The sequence below is a fragment of the Calonectris borealis genome, chromosome 8, assembly GCF_964195595.1.
Source record: "Calonectris borealis chromosome 8, bCalBor7.hap1.2, whole genome shotgun sequence".
NCBI lineage: Eukaryota > Metazoa > Chordata > Aves > Procellariiformes > Procellariidae > Calonectris > Calonectris borealis.
The window spans coordinates 33,568,301-33,586,081 of NC_134319.1; the positions used below are offsets into that span (position 1 = coordinate 33,568,301).

Consider the following 17,781-nt stretch of genomic DNA (forward strand, 5'->3'; position numbering starts at 1 on the left):
GTTAATACTTGAAATATGCATTTTAATATTCACTTAGAAGGTCAAAATTAAAATTCATGGGGAGAAGCTGAGAGTTATTACAGGAAAGATGAGTATAGCTAGCGGTCAAAAGAGAAAAGAAACGTTCAGTGTTGTACTTTGACACATTTTTGCATCGATTTGTTTAAGAGTGCTGCTGCTTTTGATACCAAGATTGAAAGTGCCAATGTAACATATTAGTCCACTGGGTACATAAAATGGGTATAATCCAATGACAAATTAATCTAGACTGGAAATCAGAAGGTGTGTAATTACTAAGGTCAGTCAAGTTTGAAATAGCCTTCCAATTACAGCAGACGTAATAACAATATACAACTGATTATCATTAAATTAGAGCTGAATAAATTTACAAAAGCCCCTATCTAATAATGCCCAGATCGTTCCTTGAAATTAATGAAGCAACAAAAAGTTTAGAAAGGACATGCAAAGGAGAGAGCAGGAGAAAACCACAGCTACTTCTGTGGACACATGGAAGAAAAAGAGACATAGAGGTGGCTCTTAAAAAGCAGTAGTCCATTTAACGTTGCCGAAAGTAAATAAAAAAAGACAAATGACACCCTAGTTTCATAATCAACGCAAGCCAGTACCAACAGAAAAAGAAGAGCTCCTACCACCGTTACAATCATTTGCTACCTTTACCACAAGTGGCATAAGCCAATCAAAACCACAGGGTAGCTTCTTTTAAGTATGCCTTCTTATATTAACTCACTGACCATAAAACCATGACCCAGATAAGTGTGTCACCCATTGCAACTTACGTGACTATATCAGGACTGCTGTTATGCCCTCCTCCCTACCAACACACTTCTTCCTCCTCTGAATTGAGACAATGTCCATATAACCAGGCAAGTGAGCCTGGTCAGGAAGTTGTTCTAACCAAAAAGTAACTCGGGGAGGAAAAAAAAAGAAATAAAAGTACTACTTTTTGACCCAATTAGTTCTCTTAACTCACTTCCTGGCTGTGGAAGTCCCACTGATGACACAAGGGAAGGAGCAGCCACAGCTCAGATTGTCTTCAAATGCTAGGAAGTACGTACCAGGAACTTGGTTTCCACAGAAAGCCACATTATGCCCTGGATCTTCTTGCAATCCCCTCACTAACATTACCAAATCTTAATCTGTGAATCACTTTTTAAAGGACCGAATGCTCTTTTTAACCAAGCACTACATTTCACTGTAACCATCTTAAAGAAAACACTGCAGAGTACTTCCAATAATGCTGCAATTTAGCTTCAGTTCTTACAACACTGGAGTCAATTTGTGCTTACTGTGTGTAACTATATTTGTAGTCTCTTCAAGATTAAACTGCAAACTAACCTCTTAATTAGTATCATTAATACCATATAACCCACGTAAACAAACAGTATTGGCTACAAACCTACTTAAAACCTAGACACAGGCATAACTTGCAAAACTAATCTTCATAAGATCTGGAGCACAAGTCGGTCTGATGAGCACTCAGGATTTTGGCCTATATCACAGAGATTTGGTCAAATAAAGCCACGGTACCTTTCCTGCACTTAAAGAGATAAGAAAATGTTGCCTGTAACATCACCAAGATCTCTCTTTATAGACAAGAAAGGACAGTTGCCCTTCTCCAAACTTTTATTTGAAAAGTCACCGACATGGTTGTGAGACTACAGCTTGATAGTGAAAGAGAAAAGCAACGCTTACCTAAGCAAGCCATTTCTCATTTGCTGCTGGATTTGTTTCCGTTTTAAAGAAGAGTTGACACTCTAAGTCTTTTTTTTTAACTCTAACAGAAAAGAATGGATGCATAGATGCATGCAGCTATGAAATGTGATGTTATGACTTATTTACAACACTATCAAAAACAATCTTAACAACACAGCTTTGAAAGAGTGACAGCAAGAGCAAAGTACATGCCACACTTCAGAAACTTACAAACAGCAGAGTTGCCAAGTCCATTTCATTCAGAGCGCCATACCCACTTCACATGGTTTCTGCAGGTTTCGAAGTACTCTATCTAAAGACAAGGATTTTTTGTACCGGATCACAGTTAGGGAGGGCCTAACTGTGGAAGGGGGCTTGAAAAAATAAATTTAAGAAGATAAAATTAAAATAAAAAAAACACACCACACACAAAACGTGGATTAATCTGAGCCATGTAGACGGCACAGATTTAGGACAGTAGTTTGCTAGTTTTGGCCCTTGGGAAGTGACTTCACTTTTCCTAAGGAGGAGGAGGAAAGGAGATGAACACTTCCACAACCCTCTCCCATCGCTCACCACGAAAACAACTTTATTTTTTAAACCCCCCTACTTTGCTCCGGCTCCGCTCCTCCCGAAGGGGCACTACCCCGGCGCCCAGCCGCGCACAGGGAACTCCCCCCGCAACGCAAACACAAGAAAACATGAAGAAGCGGCACCATCCCCCGAACAGCCACGCACCTCGTGCCTCCTCCTCCTCCTTCCTCCGCCGCCGCCGTGAGGGGGGCCGGGGCAAGCAGCCGGCGGCTCCCGGGGCCGCGCAGCCGGCCCGGAGGTGGCGGCTGAGCCGGCAGGGCCCGCCGGAGGAGGAAGCCACCTCAGGTCACTGGGCACTGTCACCCAGTGACACGGGGCGGGTGGGGCGGACCGGCGCCTTTCTCCCTCCCCGCCGCTTCTCCTGAGGGAACGACGACGCTTCCCGCCTCCACCCCTCACGAGACCCCCACCCCCTCCGCTCCCCTCACCCCGGCGAAGGAGGCCCGAGGCAGCGTCCCCCTCTCTCACCGGTGGCAGCCAAGCCGTCCTCCCTGCTCTGCCGCCGCCTCCAACCCGTCCTCCGCCTGCCTCCGCCACCGGCTTTCTGCGCAGGGGAGCGGGGAGGGGGAGGCCGGGCGAGAACGGCTCGGCGGGCCGCGCAGCCGCCTCAGGGCCGGGCCAGCGCCGTCCACATTCCGGCGGCGGGTGGATGGCGGAGCGGGCGGGGGCGCGCGCGCGCACCGCTCCCCTCCCCCCGCTGACACGGCGCGAGCGCCGGCACCGAGGCCGGCGGGGCCGGGCGGGGCGCGGGGCGCGACCGGCCGATTCCCGCCGCCGCCGCAACCCCTCGGGGCGGGCGGGCGGCCCGGCTCCGCGGGCGAGTGGGGGGTATCTGGCGGCCGGTAGAAAGTCGGTGTGCGGGCGGCGGCGGGTGCGAGCTGCCCCGAGTTAGGCCGCCTCCGCGGCCGGCCTGCGCCGGGACCGCTGCCGTCCTGACGAGACTGGCCGTCCGCCGAGGCACGAAGTCGGTCTTCGAGTTCAGCGTGGCTTCACGGGAGTGCCTCCTTCGGCAGAGGTGCCTCGTCGGCCCTTCAGAGACAATCCAGCTCGCAGAAGGGCTGACGCCTACTCCTGTCAGAATTCTTGACCACAGCTGAAGAGCGGTGGAAGGGACCTACACATCATGGTACTCTTTAAAAAAAAAAAATGACTGTTTTTTAAGTTTGCCTTCTGATTTTGTACCCCAGTCTCGCTAAGCGGTAGATTGTGTTTGCTTATCAACAGTGTTCTTCTATGGTTAAACAAATATTAAATATTTAAATAGTAAATATATGTGTGTGCTTAAATAAATATCAGCATTGTTTATGTTTAAATAAAGCATGTTTAAATAATGAAAGATTGTCCTGTTGGTTTCTTTTCTCTCTTTTTTTGTCTTGTGTGTGAAACAAATTACATTTAAATTAACCACAAAATTTATACAGCCTGTCTGCGTTCTCTCCATTTCAGATGTGGATCAGCAAAACCTTAAGAAATGTGAGACCACAGCCTTAAATAAAATAACTTGTTGTGTGAAAGCCAGCGGGCTGTGTCCAGTCACCTTGCGACAGCCGGATTCCCCGTGCAGGCGCTGTTTCTACCTTGTTTTCTCCTCACTGGGGTTGAGCGCTGGGAACGCTGCGCTCCTCACCACCACAGCACGATAGCAGGTCTGCCCCGACAGCTTATGTCTAAATGACACGGGCGTTGAAATGCAAGGAGGCTGGCCGCAGCGCTTCTGGCCTCCCCTCCCGTCACTGCTACCTGCTGCAGAGGTGCGCTGCTGGGAAACTTTGGGGTAAAAGCTGAAGCACAATTACTTGTAGCAGCAAAACCACAGAAGTCTGATTTTGGAGATCTTTTTAATGCACTGTAAGAGCACAGCTACTGAAAGTTGATACGTCCAAGGATTTAATTCTCCTTAATGCTCACTTGTATGCTGTAAGAAAAACAAAGCAAATTCTGAATGTGCAAACAGGCAGAGAGATGGTTTATTTGTTACATGGTCTTTCTGCGTTGTAATGCTGTAACAAACCAGTCTCAAAGCTGGCAAGGCGAGCAGACAAAGGAGAGCATTTCCCAGAGAACAGAAAAGCAGGACTATGTGGCCAGTTGTATGCTATGCCAGTCCCCCACTTTGTTGTTGTTACTATTACGTATCTTTCCTAGTTGTCTGCAGCTAGTGTAAATTAAATAATCTTCAGATTATTCTTATCACACCACAGGGTTCAGATAAACCACAGAAGCATGGAGAAAGAAGAAAAATTAACGGGGAGGAGGGCAACGATTTTACTGAAAATTACAATAGAGGAATAATAAGAAAAAAGTTTCCCTGGCATTGTACTCAGATGCTGCACGCTTATGTAAGAATGTGGGTAATAAACAGGAGGAAGTGAAAGTCGTCATATTCATAACCAAAATTATGAATAAATTGTCATAACTGGTTACGGAGTTTGTTCAGGAAGCATAGGTAGGAGAAAAGGAACATAGCTAGTGACAATATTTGGATAATGGCAAAAAGGAAAGGAAGAGAACAGTGTCACAGCACAGACCCGTTAGCAATCCACAAATGAAAAAGATCAAGTGCATGGTACTTTAATTTGAATAAAATCGTCCAAAGCACAGGAACTGGTGATAATGAGACCTGAAATCGCAAGATACCTACTCAGAAAGGAATTTGGGAGACTATATGGGAGACTATATGGGTGGTAAAAGGGAAGGAAGGAAAATCAAACCAGCGGACTTGAAGAAAATAAATTTCAGTAAACTCACAGTTGAATGCCAAACCCCACTGTAGCAAATCTAAGGAAAAGTACACTCTGGAAAGTTTGCCATTTCCTATAGAATCAACATGAAGGCCACAACAGACCATCGCAATGAGAAAGCAAGCTAGCAAGAGAAGAGTCTGGCTAAATCTAAACCATTTCAATGGCTTGCACCTTTCAAAAAAAGCAGAATCTAGGTTAAATTACTAAAACTGACAACAAAGTGATTGTTGTAGTATGTAGGGAAAATCCAGAAAGGTTAACATACAAAATGAGCTAGATCTATCGAGGAGCCATAGAGCGTAACAACAAAAAGCTTATGTGAAAGATTACGAGGGAAGAACTGACCTCCTCTCAGGTGGGTGAGGAAACTATTATCAAGTCATGTGAGGAAGACCAAAGCCTGATTTTTTTTGCTTTGTTCTTCTCAAAAATGTCAGCTGTAATCAGATGGCTTACACGGTTAACATTAGCAACGTGAAAACAAATGATCAAGCTAAACCAAGGAAAGAAATAGAATCTATTCAAGTAAGACGCTTCCAAAAGTCATGTGCCAGATAAGTTTCAGCCAACATATTTAGCAAAATGGCTAAGCAATCTCAAAGCTATTAGCAATTACCTTCAAGAACTCAGAATAGCTGAGGTTCCATACGACCAGGAAAAAGGATACCATGCCTACCTTAAAAAAGAAAGAAAAGGATGGGAATCAGAGGCCAGCTAGCTTTACTTTGTATCAGGCAAAATACTGGAACAAATTATTCTGCAAATTATTTGTAAGGCCTTGGATGATAAGATTAATAATAATCAACAATAACATCTCAAAACCAAATCATATAATCTTGACTTCAGCAAGGCTTCTGATGACATATCATCTAATATTCTCATCAGGAGGATAGAGGAGCATTGGCTATACAAAACTTAAGTGAAATAGTTAGAAAATGGCACTCAGAAGTAGTGTCAAGTGATTCACAATCAAATAAGAAGTTTGTAGCAAGTGAGATCTCCAGATGCTTACATCCCGAGTCCTGAACTGCTTCTGTGATGCAACAGGATAGAGAATATTTTTATCATATTTGTGGAGGATATCCTGTTCAGGTGAGAGCTGCAAGCATTTTGGAAGATATAATTAGAATTGAACAAATCATGACGAGTTGGAACAAAGATCTGAAGTAAATAGAATGTAATTCAATAAGGCAAGAAACTATTACGTATAGCTGGGAATAATTGACTGCAAAAAATGTAAGCTGGAGACAAACTGGCTAAGCAGTTACTTTACAGAAAGAAGTCTTGGTTCATAGCAGTTCACAAATAGAAAATGAGTCAACAGTGATTTGGTGTTGCGAAAAATGTGACTGCTTTACTGAAATGTAGAAAAAGACTGTCAAACACAAGAAGAGCATTATAATTCTTCCACTCCACTGAGCTCAAAAAGGCTTTCGGTGAAGAACAGTTCTCAGTTTTGGGCACCTCCTTCCAATTAGAGACACCTCTGTGGAGAACGTAAAGAACTACCAGAAATCTGGACAATTTGACCTTGAGTCATACTCAAGTATGACTGAAAGAAGTTCAGTTGGACATCTGAAAAGTCAAAGACATGTGAATGTACCACCTAGAACAGTATAAGAATTTGCGTAAAGAAAGCAGTCTGTATGTATACAAGAGAAGTGAATACACATACCAGCCCATCTGTTTGATAATGGAAATCATTTTTTGCTGCATAATGAACTCTCAAGCTAAAACACTTAATGAGACTTTCTTTTTTAGCACACTTAAATCCTCATATCCTTAATATCCTGTGAGGTGTAATAAAAATCCTGAAGATGTAGAGCATCCATACATTGAGAAAAAAAAAATTACTTCTTTTAAAATCCAGCAAGGAAAAAAATCAATGCCAGGCCTCTCCTGCATTATCCACTATGGGGAGCTGAAGCGTAATATTGCTGGACAGATGGTGATAAAGGAATCCAGTTGTGCACTTAATTGGAGCTATAAAGTCCATGTGTATTAATTTCCACAACCTGACCTCTACAGAGCTCACATATAAATATCTGTCTTGATAGAGGGAATTCCATTTAACCTTCTCTGAAGGATAATGGAAAGCCAAGGTCATCCAGCCTGTGCTCTGAATGGGCATCTCCCGCAACCAGTCCTTCTGCCACTGCGAGAGACCTGTCCGTATCAGAAACCAGGGAACCACTGGATCTGTCTGGGGAGGTCTGAAAACAGGCTTGAAGAAGAATTCCTGTTTAGGAGGTAATTAAGGTTATCCCCATAAATAATAGGAAGAAAGTATATAGTTCAGAATCAAACCACCAAATTTGGGAGGAGGGATGCTGGGAAAACATATTTACACGTCTATTTTAGAATATACTAGTGTGCAACTTGTATGGATGGCATGGTCCCAGCAACTTTTTGTATGCTTGTATCATTCTTGTCAAATCAGAATTTCTGAAATAAAAATGAAATTTTGGTGAGAGTTTGTAACTGATCCCGCTGTGGTCTTTTTCTCTCCCAACTTAGGCCCTAGCATTATCCCAGGGACCTCGCCTCAGGTCTTTACAGTACGTTTGAGCACACTAGCCTGATCTTACTGCTGGAGTAAGCTTTAAAACCCAGAAGAGTGAGTGACTTCTTACAGCTTTAGAACTAATAGCATTGGAAGGAAATACTTAGGAATAGCTCATGCAGTGACTTTTCTCTAGGGAGGGTTGATACCCTTAAAATCATAGGGATGGTGCCAAGCAACATATGCCAGAGGTAAAATGGAGTCAAATTCCCTTCAACAAGTAATTAATCAATGCTTGAACTTTATGGGAAGCATGTCACTTTTTGAATACTTACTGAGACTTTCTTAGACACAAACTGTGGAGGAGTTAAGTTCGATGCGTTAAAGATGTTCAGCACATTTCAAATATTCTAATTAAACAGTGACACAGCCCTAAATAAACATGCTGTCCACATAATCAAGAACAGAATATAGATAATCTATTTTATAATGTGGCTGTTAGTTTTCCCATATTTGGTGGTTCAATAGTACAGAAATGAGTTTACAAGTTATTTCTGACAGAACAAATCGATAAGAATCTGACAATGGTTGCAACTGAAGCAATAGCTTATTTTCAGCAGTATTAAGTGGGAGAAAACACACAGAAATGTTGTTTCTAGAGTTTTTAAGATTAAAATGTGGCTTTTGTGTTAAGTTACAGGTATAGACTGAATTTCCAAATTCTTTCATCTTTAGCTGCCTCAAAAAACAGTATTATTCTATTTTACAGAGAATAAATTGAGATGTACAATATACCCACAGTCACTCAGAACTGAGATAGAATGGAATTTGGGCCTGGATTCCTAATGAACAACTATAAAGTATTTTGACATTTTAATGAGATAGTGTATAAATGCATAACCATACAAATAAATTTTAATTAAAGGTAAGATCATGTCTACTGAGATTTAAAAAATTACCAACATTCTTTTCGTAGAAATCAAACAATTATTTGTTATTCTTACATATTAGTGCTATATTTTAATGAGATTTGGTATGATCTTTATGTATGCTGCAGATTTACAAATTTAGGGCTTAATTTCCTTGTTACTTTTGCATGATTCATTTAGCAATGCAGTTACTCTTTAGAACATTAATACCTTATAGACTTAAGGTATTATAATAACAGAAATATAAAGACCTATGAAGAATTACTGTAACTTGTAACTTTCCTAAAATACGCATCCAGAGAAGCAATAGAAAGGAATAAGATAGCTTGAATGATAAAAAGCATTATAACAATTTTCTGAATTAGACACAATTCAGTAGTTGAGAACCATTTGAAAACTATGCTCAGAAGGACTCCTGTGGTATATAAATGCATAACTCTGTAATAATTACAAGGGCAAAATCCTTTCTGCTGAGATTCTAAATGTTTAAAAAGAGCAGCAAACCTTTTGTAGCTACACACTTCTTAGACCTGTGATCTGTAGTTTGCAAGACATAGCTGAAGACATCTGCATAACACCATCAACATATAAAATCCTTTTGCTATCTGTCAACACGTCCTGTGCCTGTGTGATGAGAAACAACATCCCTGTCTCTCACTAAGCTCAGCAGAAGACTTTTCTAGCTGTTAGATTCCTGATGGGAATAAAGTTTCCTTTCACTTTTAAATTTCTCATAATAAATTTAATTTTTTACTGTGTTTCAGCCAATTATAACTATGTATAACTACGTACAGGACAGCAAGCACGCGAAGGCACTGTACTGGTCCTTTCTGTGTGTTCGGAAGGAGTGACTGGGCTGTCCGTGGCCTTCTTGGCCCTGTAACATCTGAATTGAGTGTCAGGCTTCAAATGGCATTACCAAATTGGGGGGCTCAGCTCAGTAACTGGTTAGTAGAATGAAAGGACAATCCCTTCTGCTTTTTTGGGGTAGGGAGTGGAACAGAATAGGTATCAAGAAAGCTGCCTCCTTCTGAGAAACATGGATTTGATGATTTAATTAGTATTGAGCTCAGATTTGATGGAAGAATCTGAGACAAGGGGACATTTTTACACTTTTAAGTATCTCAGGGTAGAATATTTATATGAAATGGGGCTGGAAAAAAAGCAGTTCTAGTCTAATGAAATAGTAGATTCCTGTGACAGAGAACTTCCAAAAACTTGAGCAGCAGTAATTTACTATGCTATGCTGCAGCTCAGTATAGAATTAAAAGGTCTGGTCACAGCTTTCAGGTGGGAGTGGTGGATTCAGCTCGATTTTCTTTCCACCTTTACTGCTGAGAAAGGTTAGCAATACCAAAAACGGTCCCTCCCACCGAGAAGGCAAGTTATCCTTTCTTTTGTGTACTTTTACCCAAATATAATTCCCTACCTAGATTGAAGGGGTGCAGAGCCCCTTCTAGAGGTACCGGTTGTATAAGCTGTGCCTGGGCCTGATTGCATTTTAATAATCTATGAACCTGTAAAATATACTGGGTTATGTCTTTATCTCCTGCTAATAAACTTACATGGGCGGGTACATCAGTTCCAGGGAATTCCATCAGTCTTCTGAATAGTCTTTCATAGGGAGACAGTTTTGTTGTTTGTTGAGTCTTTGCCAAAGATTCATTAAGGCTAAAAGCAGTGTGCGCAAGACTATTTATTTGGCTGTGGCATAAACTCCTGGCGCAAACCAATTCTTCAGCACTGTCTGTGCTAATACAGCAGTCCCAAAATGCCCTGGATGGTGATGCATTTTTGCTATGGCAATCAGGTATTGCTTCAGTAAAATAGGAAGGTTTTCCATACCTGCTCTCCATATTCCCTGGGAGTCTTCAGTTGCTTCATTCCTTTTCCAAGAGTCAGCTTCTTCAGAAGGAACAGTCATATCTATCTCTTCAGGAGCGGGCAACACCAGGTCAGACTGTTGCACTGTTTGTAAGCCCGGTGGTCTGCACGGCGGTTGTGCTGGGCTTTAGCTGCAACATCTGCTAGATCATTTGCTATTTCTTCTTTTGTCCTTTCGCCCGTGTGGGCTGGCTGATGAATGATAACTAGTTTCTTTGGCAATTGTACGGCTTTTAACGGTTCAGTACTTTACTCCCACTAGAAGTTAGACACCCACGCTACTTCCATAATGCCCAGTGGCATGGCACACTCCAAATCCATACCAAGGAGCAGTATAAATATTTACAGCCTTTTCTCTGGACAGCTGGCAAGTCTTTGTTAACATAATCCATTCTGCTGCCTGTGCGCTCAGCTTCGGACTGAGTGGTGAAGACTCCACTGCTTCATTCAATGACCCGTAGCCCGGTTGCCATTCGGATAACACGAGGACCTGTCTACATGTAGTTCCAGATCAGGATCTAGGAACGGCACCTCTGTTAGATGCAAACAGGAAGGTCCGGGTGCAGCTATACAAGATTCCTTAAAGGTACTGGCTATTAACAAATCATCAGCATATTGTATCAAAATGGATCCATTTTTTAAACACAACATCCTGCAAATCTCTCACTAAAATTCTAGAAAAAATAGTGGGGCACCCAGGGAAGCCTTGTCCACGTCTGCTGTATTTTTCCCCAAGTAAATGCAAAAGGGTACTGAGGGTCTGGATGGATAGGTACACTGAAAAGTGCCGTACATAAGTCAATTACAGAGCGCCGTTTAGCATTTGCTGGAATTAACGTAATAGTCAAAGAAGGGTCTGGTACCCCCAGGTGAGGAACTATGACTGACTCATTTACTGCCCGAAGATCTTGCACAAACTGGTAAACCTATTTGCTGTCTGGTCCCAGTCTGGGTTTTCTGATTGGCAGGACAGGAGCATTGCAAGGGGACTGATCAGTATTCCCTTTTTTATATATGCCTCTCTTAGTGGCGCAGCACCTGCTATGGCTTTGGTAGGCAATGGATATTGTCAGATCAAGGGCGAGTTACCGCCTTTAATTTGAATATGTACTGGTGTGGCTGATTTGAGCAAGCCCCTAGCCGTGGGGTCCCATCCCCACAACGAAATCGGTATGTCTTTTAATGCCCCCCCAGGAACCACCCCCCCACCCCTCCTCCCACTCAAGACCTGGGTCTCCCCTGGGAACCCCTCCAAGCCTGGGTCCTCCTGAAAATCCCCCTGGACACCTGGGCCTGCCCAAGCTCCTGGGCCCTACCGGGAGCCCCGGTCCCCACACACCTGGGTCCCCTCGCTGACCCCCGTAACTCCCCAGGTCTCATTCACCATAAAACTCTTCATGGCCATGGCTGGAGCCATGTTCAGCCTGTGCCCACACCACCCCTTCAGGGACTACCTGGCCCTGCTGTGCCTGGGTAAGGGGGGCCAGATGCCTGGGTCCACTGCGGAGGGGTTGGGGACAGGGGCAAGTGAGTCCCCACCCCCCCGCCACATGTCCTCTCTGTCCCCACAGGCACCACCATCCTGCTATTTTTCATCCAGGCTGTGGTCTTCGTTGTGGGGCTGGGACTCTTCCAGGAAAACTAGAGGGGTACTAGGAGTTCCAGCCCCTCCGTGGTGGTTCCAGGCGCCCCCCTAATGTATTATGAATTATTATATAAAAATAAGCAATTTCTAATAATATAAACTGTTATAAATGTATTTGTAAATTATTAAACATTATTAGAAAATTATTCTGTATTTACAAATGAATTTATTGACAGTCGCCATTTGTTTTAATTTCTCTACAGTTCGGTCCTGAGCCCTGCAGTGACAATTCACCCCATGGCCCCCGGCTCTGCCCCTGGTTCCTGCCCCAGGGGCAGGATTTGCCCACCCCCAGGCCGGGGAGGGGGCATTTACCCCCCTCAGCTGCCCCACATAGAGCTCAGGCTGGATATCTGCCCCTGGGGAGGAATCTACACACAGGCGGGGGTATTTGCCCCTGGAGGATATCTGCCCCTGGGCAGGGCATTTCCCCTGGGGGGAAGATTTGCCCTTTGGGGGCCTATCAACCCCTGGGAGGATTACTCGCCACTTGGGGAGGGGCATCACCCCTCCTTCCTGCCCACACATTTGCTCCCCAGGGCCCCTGATCTGCCCCATGGCCCCCATTTACCCACGGCCCCACAGTGGCCCTGGTACAGGTGCCGTTGGCAGGGACCCACGGGGACACTGTCCCCACAGGGCCCAGCCAGAAATGCCCCCAACCACTGTTACCCCTTCAGGGGTGCATTTACCCCCAGGGGGATTTATTGTCCCCCCAGCCAGGAGGGAGTCACAGACCCAGCACAGATCCCCAACACCCACAGCCCTGGGGGGGTGTCTGCCCCAAACCGGGGTTTTGCCCCCACCCAGGGCCACAATTACTACCCCAGGCCCACTGTTACCTCCTGCCCTGCCCTGGGGCTGTGGCTGCCGGGGAGGTAGTGCTTGAGCTCTGAGTGACCCTCATGGCTGCTGCTGGGCTGGCTCCCCCCTCCACCGCGGGGAGAAGTCTTCTCTTCTCCTTCAGCCAAGTCACGGTGCACTCTTTCGGAGGAGGTTGCCGAGAGCTGGGAGGAGGCGGCTGACAGATGGTTGGGAAAGAAGCTGAAGATCACACAGAAGGAAAGTAGAAAGGCAAAATCTCCTCCTAAAGTGCCGATCGTGATTCCGGACCAGAGCTTTCCTTCAGGTCCTCCTATGCAGATCCAAATCTTGTAGAGGCCACCAACGACGGCGTGCTTAGTAAGCCCAATTCTGCCAGCAGACTGGCCTTTCCCATGAAATCCTTGGCACAAAGGGAGGTGGAGTACACTGAGGCCAGGAAACAAATACTTTGGGGCAGTAAGAGCCCCAAAGAAGAGCAGGATAAACCCATTCTAGATAGACCGATGAGGACCTCCCAGCTGGAAGACACCAGACAGCCCAATAATGTGATAAGGCAGACTCGATGATCTTAAGGGTCTTTTCCAACATAAATGATTCTATGATATGGTTTGTATCTCTCCGATTTTGTTCTTTTAGCAGATAATGTTGCAAGGTAGACTGAGGGTCAGATTTTTAGAATTTTAATATTGCATTCCCAGGATTCTCCTTTGGATTTGTGAGCTTGAGAAGTGCAAGACAAAGCCAGTTTGTTTCAGTCTCTGTCTCCTGACACTTGGAGTTGTAGCTGTTACACCTGAGAGATCAGTGAATGGCTATGATTGCTCTCAATTGGTTTTCAATGTTTGACTCACCTATGTAGGGTAGAAATAGTTTTATCTTGTCTATTTAATATGCAAATAAGTGTATATGTGGATATGTGCTTCCTGTGGAAGGAAATCTAAGGAGAAGGTGGGTTTTGTGTATGAAAATAGAGGATGCTCCTTTTTTTGCTCTTTTTTTGCAGAGCACTGCATGTTAATGGAAACATTGATAAGAAAAGCTGCTGCCTGCGAGAGACAGTGATAAACTGCAACATAAACAACCTTCCGATATCAAATTGCTGAACTGAAGTTCAACTACAGTCAAGTTGTAAAGACTGAGGACTTTACGAGAAAGATGAATAACTTACTTTCTGACTCCTGTTTTTACATGCAGGTAGCACGTGCCTGCCTAGCAGAGCCACCAGAACACCAAAAGCATTGGGGACAAACAGACTGGAGATACTGTGGCCTTATGTATGACAGTGAGAAACTTCCCTAACAGAACAGAAAGTGTGCTGCTCAAAGTATTTTGGTTTTGTAAACAGGCTAAAACTTTTGCCTACACCGTAGTCTGCCATGTGCCTCAATGAGTGTGTAATAAATACCCATTAATCTCCAAGAAACTGATGTTACTCTTACTTAAATTAAATTGACTGTCTTAAAAATGTATATAATGTAAGCTCCCATCTGTGCTCACAGTACGTTCTGATCCTTTCACTGCTGTTTCTTTAGCAATTACATCATTAGCTTATGTAGAAAAATAACATCAAAAATAGTTAACTAGCCAAACCACAAATACTATCTCTTCCTGTCTGGTAATGAGAGCTAATTCCACTATTAGTTACTATTTTTCTTTCAACTTACTGATTCCCTTTGGTGAATGTCCTTTTTCTTTTTCTGTAAATGCTGCCTCCTTCACCTGCTGGAATCAAAGAAGAGTAGGCAGCATCACATGACATGTCAGATTACTATAGCCTTCAACCAACAAATCACCAAGTTTGAAAAAATCTTCTTATTTTATTAACAATAAAAGATAGCAACTTCTTTTTACAAAACCTGTGTTCTTTTTAACCAAGCTAAAAAATAAATTTAATAGTTGGAACGTTAAATTAAAAAAAATCTTTCAAGGTTAGGATTAATGATGTAATTCTCGATGGCAATTTACCAAAAATAGATTAACATACACAACAAGAACAAATTATACTGTACATTTACAATTCAGAAATTTCTGTGTTTCCTGCTGGAATTGAATTGCTGGAATGGTGTGTAACAGCTTTTTACCAGTACAGTAATGAGAGAGAGGAAACAGAGAAGACTGTGCCAAAAAGAAATTTAAAGGTGGGGGAGAAAATTCTTAGCAAAAAGGTAGAGTTTTGCGTGTGTGAGAATTTGCCTGTCAAAGTAGACATGATATGTAGAATCTGGTAAAAGAATAAAGGAAATTACCGTACAGTTATGATCTCCAAAAAATAATCTCAGCCTACCTAAACAAATTTGACATGTTTCCGCTGAAAATAATCTTTTTGTAAACTGCTTATCAAGCATGTACTGCAGCTACATGTTATACAATTGATTTTTATTTATAGGTCTCTTCTCAAAAACCATCGAGGGATGAAATGTAGGAAATGTGCCTCTGCAATTTCCTGAACAACACACTTTTTAAAAACTGCTAGAATAGAGATTTGAATAAGTAGCAGCTATTTGAGATCCACACTAATATAAAAATACCTAAACTTGCTTTATGCAGTTATTCATATGTTAGGATTAGCTAAGGTTGGTCCTTGACCTTTATTTTCCTGTGGGAATTGATAGTCCCATTTGTTGGAAGGTGCACCGGGGAAGTCTTGTATCAGGTGTTCTCAAACCAAACCAGTACAAAACTTTGAGTCTTTACGGGTGATACTAAGCAAGAATAACTCCTGGAAATAGTCAGCATGTTTTCTTTTACTGCAGAAATGTGATGTGACTACAGAGATGTAAGACAGTCCCACTTTTTACTTGTAGTATGAGTGCTCTACCTGGGAAACTTGATTGGAAAAATTACTCAGATAGCAGTTTAGTCATAATGTAATTACTGTAACTTGCACAAGTGTGGAGGATGCATAAGGTGTAGTGGTTGGAACAGAAGACCAGACCATGGGGTTTATTCCTTAGCTCACCACTGCTTGCTATGTGAACCTGAAAAGTTGCTTAACCTCTACAATTTAGCTTCCCCTGCAAAGTGAGAGTAAGGCTGTGGTTTTATGTGTAGCTAAACAAAGGTACTGACTTGCCATAGAAAACCCATGCTGACTGTATTGCCCTACCTATCTTTCATTTTCCCCCCAGTTTTACAGTACATGAGGAAATCTGCCAGAAAGGAACACAAATTACATTGCTAATTTAGGTGGTTCTCAGTTTTATACATACACTTGAGCTGAAATTCTTATAAAATGTAACTTTCTTAGTTCTTTAACATCTCAACTCACATGTTACTTTCCCAAGCTCAATAAAAGGCTGTTGTAAAACATGATGCAACAATGCTATGAAGGAAGATAAAAGAACAAATTTCAATGTAAGTATCACAGGAGGAAGGAAAGGAAATAAAGGGTCATACTTCTGCTTTTTGTTGAGACAGAATAGAACAGGAAATAAATCAAGGAACTGAAGTGCAAGATAAAGAGGTGGCAGCGTATGGCACTTGGCAGAGTGGCTCTTGATCCTCCCCAGGAGTAGATTCAGAAGCCACAGATGGTTATTTCAGCAGAGGGCACCAGAACAACAAGTGCGTGGTAGTGACTTTGACTTGCTCTGCCCAGTGAACATTAAATCTCCGATACCCTCACAGCCTCAAGTGGGTCTGCATTCTTTTTACACTACGAATTCCTGTATTCTTCAGATTATACATTAGAAATTAATCCCTATATTAGCCTGTATGACTGAGAGAAATAAGTAAAATACCAGTGGAACTGTCAAATGGTATCATCTCATGATTCAATTTTTGTATTACTCTTTCCATGTAAAACTGATATAAAACAGTAACAGAATAGCTGTCTTCATAAAAAGAAATTTTTTTTTTTTTTAATGCGTTGGCAATGTTTCAGTTTGCTATTTTAGTTATCTACGTGACCTGTAAAGCTGATAATAATGGAAAATTTCTCATTTTGAAACCTGTGATATCAGAACGAAAGGCAAGAATTAAATATTTTTCCAGCTGGCTGCAAGCATTTAAAAAAATGTCCTTGTTACTTCACACCAAGATTCTTGCGCATATCATATAAACCAAAACATAACAAAAAAGAAAATCTTCAGCACTTCCGTGTACTGGACCATCACGTTAACAAAACCTAAAATTCCTGCACTTTTATAAAATTCCACTGAAAAAAGCAGAAGATTGAAGCATATCTGCCTAACATGATCATTGCAAAAAAACCCAATACTCATTAAAGACTATGCCGAATATCATCCAAGCCCATGTAATTCAGATGCAACTTTTAGAACTAGTTATATGTGCTTATTTTAAAATAATAAGAGGATGATGGCAAAATAAAGCCTTCCACTGTGGAAGGACGTGCTCAGTATCTCAACCATACCATAAAAGGTTTAGATTTCCTTCATACACCAGAAGCCTGAATGATGTAAAGGAATGTGAAGTGCTTAAGTGTAAAATTAATATTCCTCCATGAATGCTTCTCTCCCAACCATTCAGTTTGCACAAGCAAATAATGCTATGTAACCCATGAAACATCATCAGATTTGTTTAAAAATTTGTAAAACTTTTTGCAGTTATTTGATGCTATGCATAATAGGTTTGCAGAATGTCAGTCAGTTATTAACATTTGTGTTTTCAGGCTGCTAGGAATGCAAAAAATCTATATAAATATACCCTGTGGCTGCAGTTACTGTGAAAAATGAAGAAACGATAACGAAGATAAGAAAGTTCCCTTTGATGACTTCTCATTAGAAGTTTCACTCCACTGTCCCATCTCATTATCCTCCTTGTCCCGCTGACATGTCGAGATGCAATATGCTTAGTAGTACGTGCCACAGATTCTCACGGTACTCCTTACTGCCTTTTTGCTTACGTGTAACAGCCTGGTTTGCTTTAATCCCAGAGCTTCCAGTGTCTAGGGTGGCCACAAATGTAAAATCCTAAAACCATGCC

At 42.5% G+C, this 17,781-nt stretch overlaps 1 protein-coding gene across 4 annotated transcripts in view; it reads right to left on the reverse strand.

Annotated features, from left to right (window-relative positions):
• RABGAP1L (RAB GTPase activating protein 1 like) overlaps positions 1 to 17,781 on the reverse strand; it is a 274,563-nt gene that overhangs the window by 253,631 nt on the left and 3,151 nt on the right. The window contains exons 3-5 of one of the 4 annotated variants that reach the window (XM_075156905.1): positions 14,502 to 14,559; positions 12,855 to 13,237; positions 10,049 to 10,900 (exon numbers count right to left, since the gene is read on the reverse strand). The gene's annotated coding sequence lies outside the window, so the exon portion shown is untranslated. Of the gene's footprint in view, positions 1 to 1,944; positions 2,027 to 2,775; positions 2,956 to 10,048; positions 10,961 to 12,854; positions 13,238 to 14,501; positions 14,560 to 17,781 lie in introns of those variants that run through there. The other 3 variants (XM_075156903.1, XM_075156907.1, XM_075156906.1) reach the window with 3 other exon arrangements.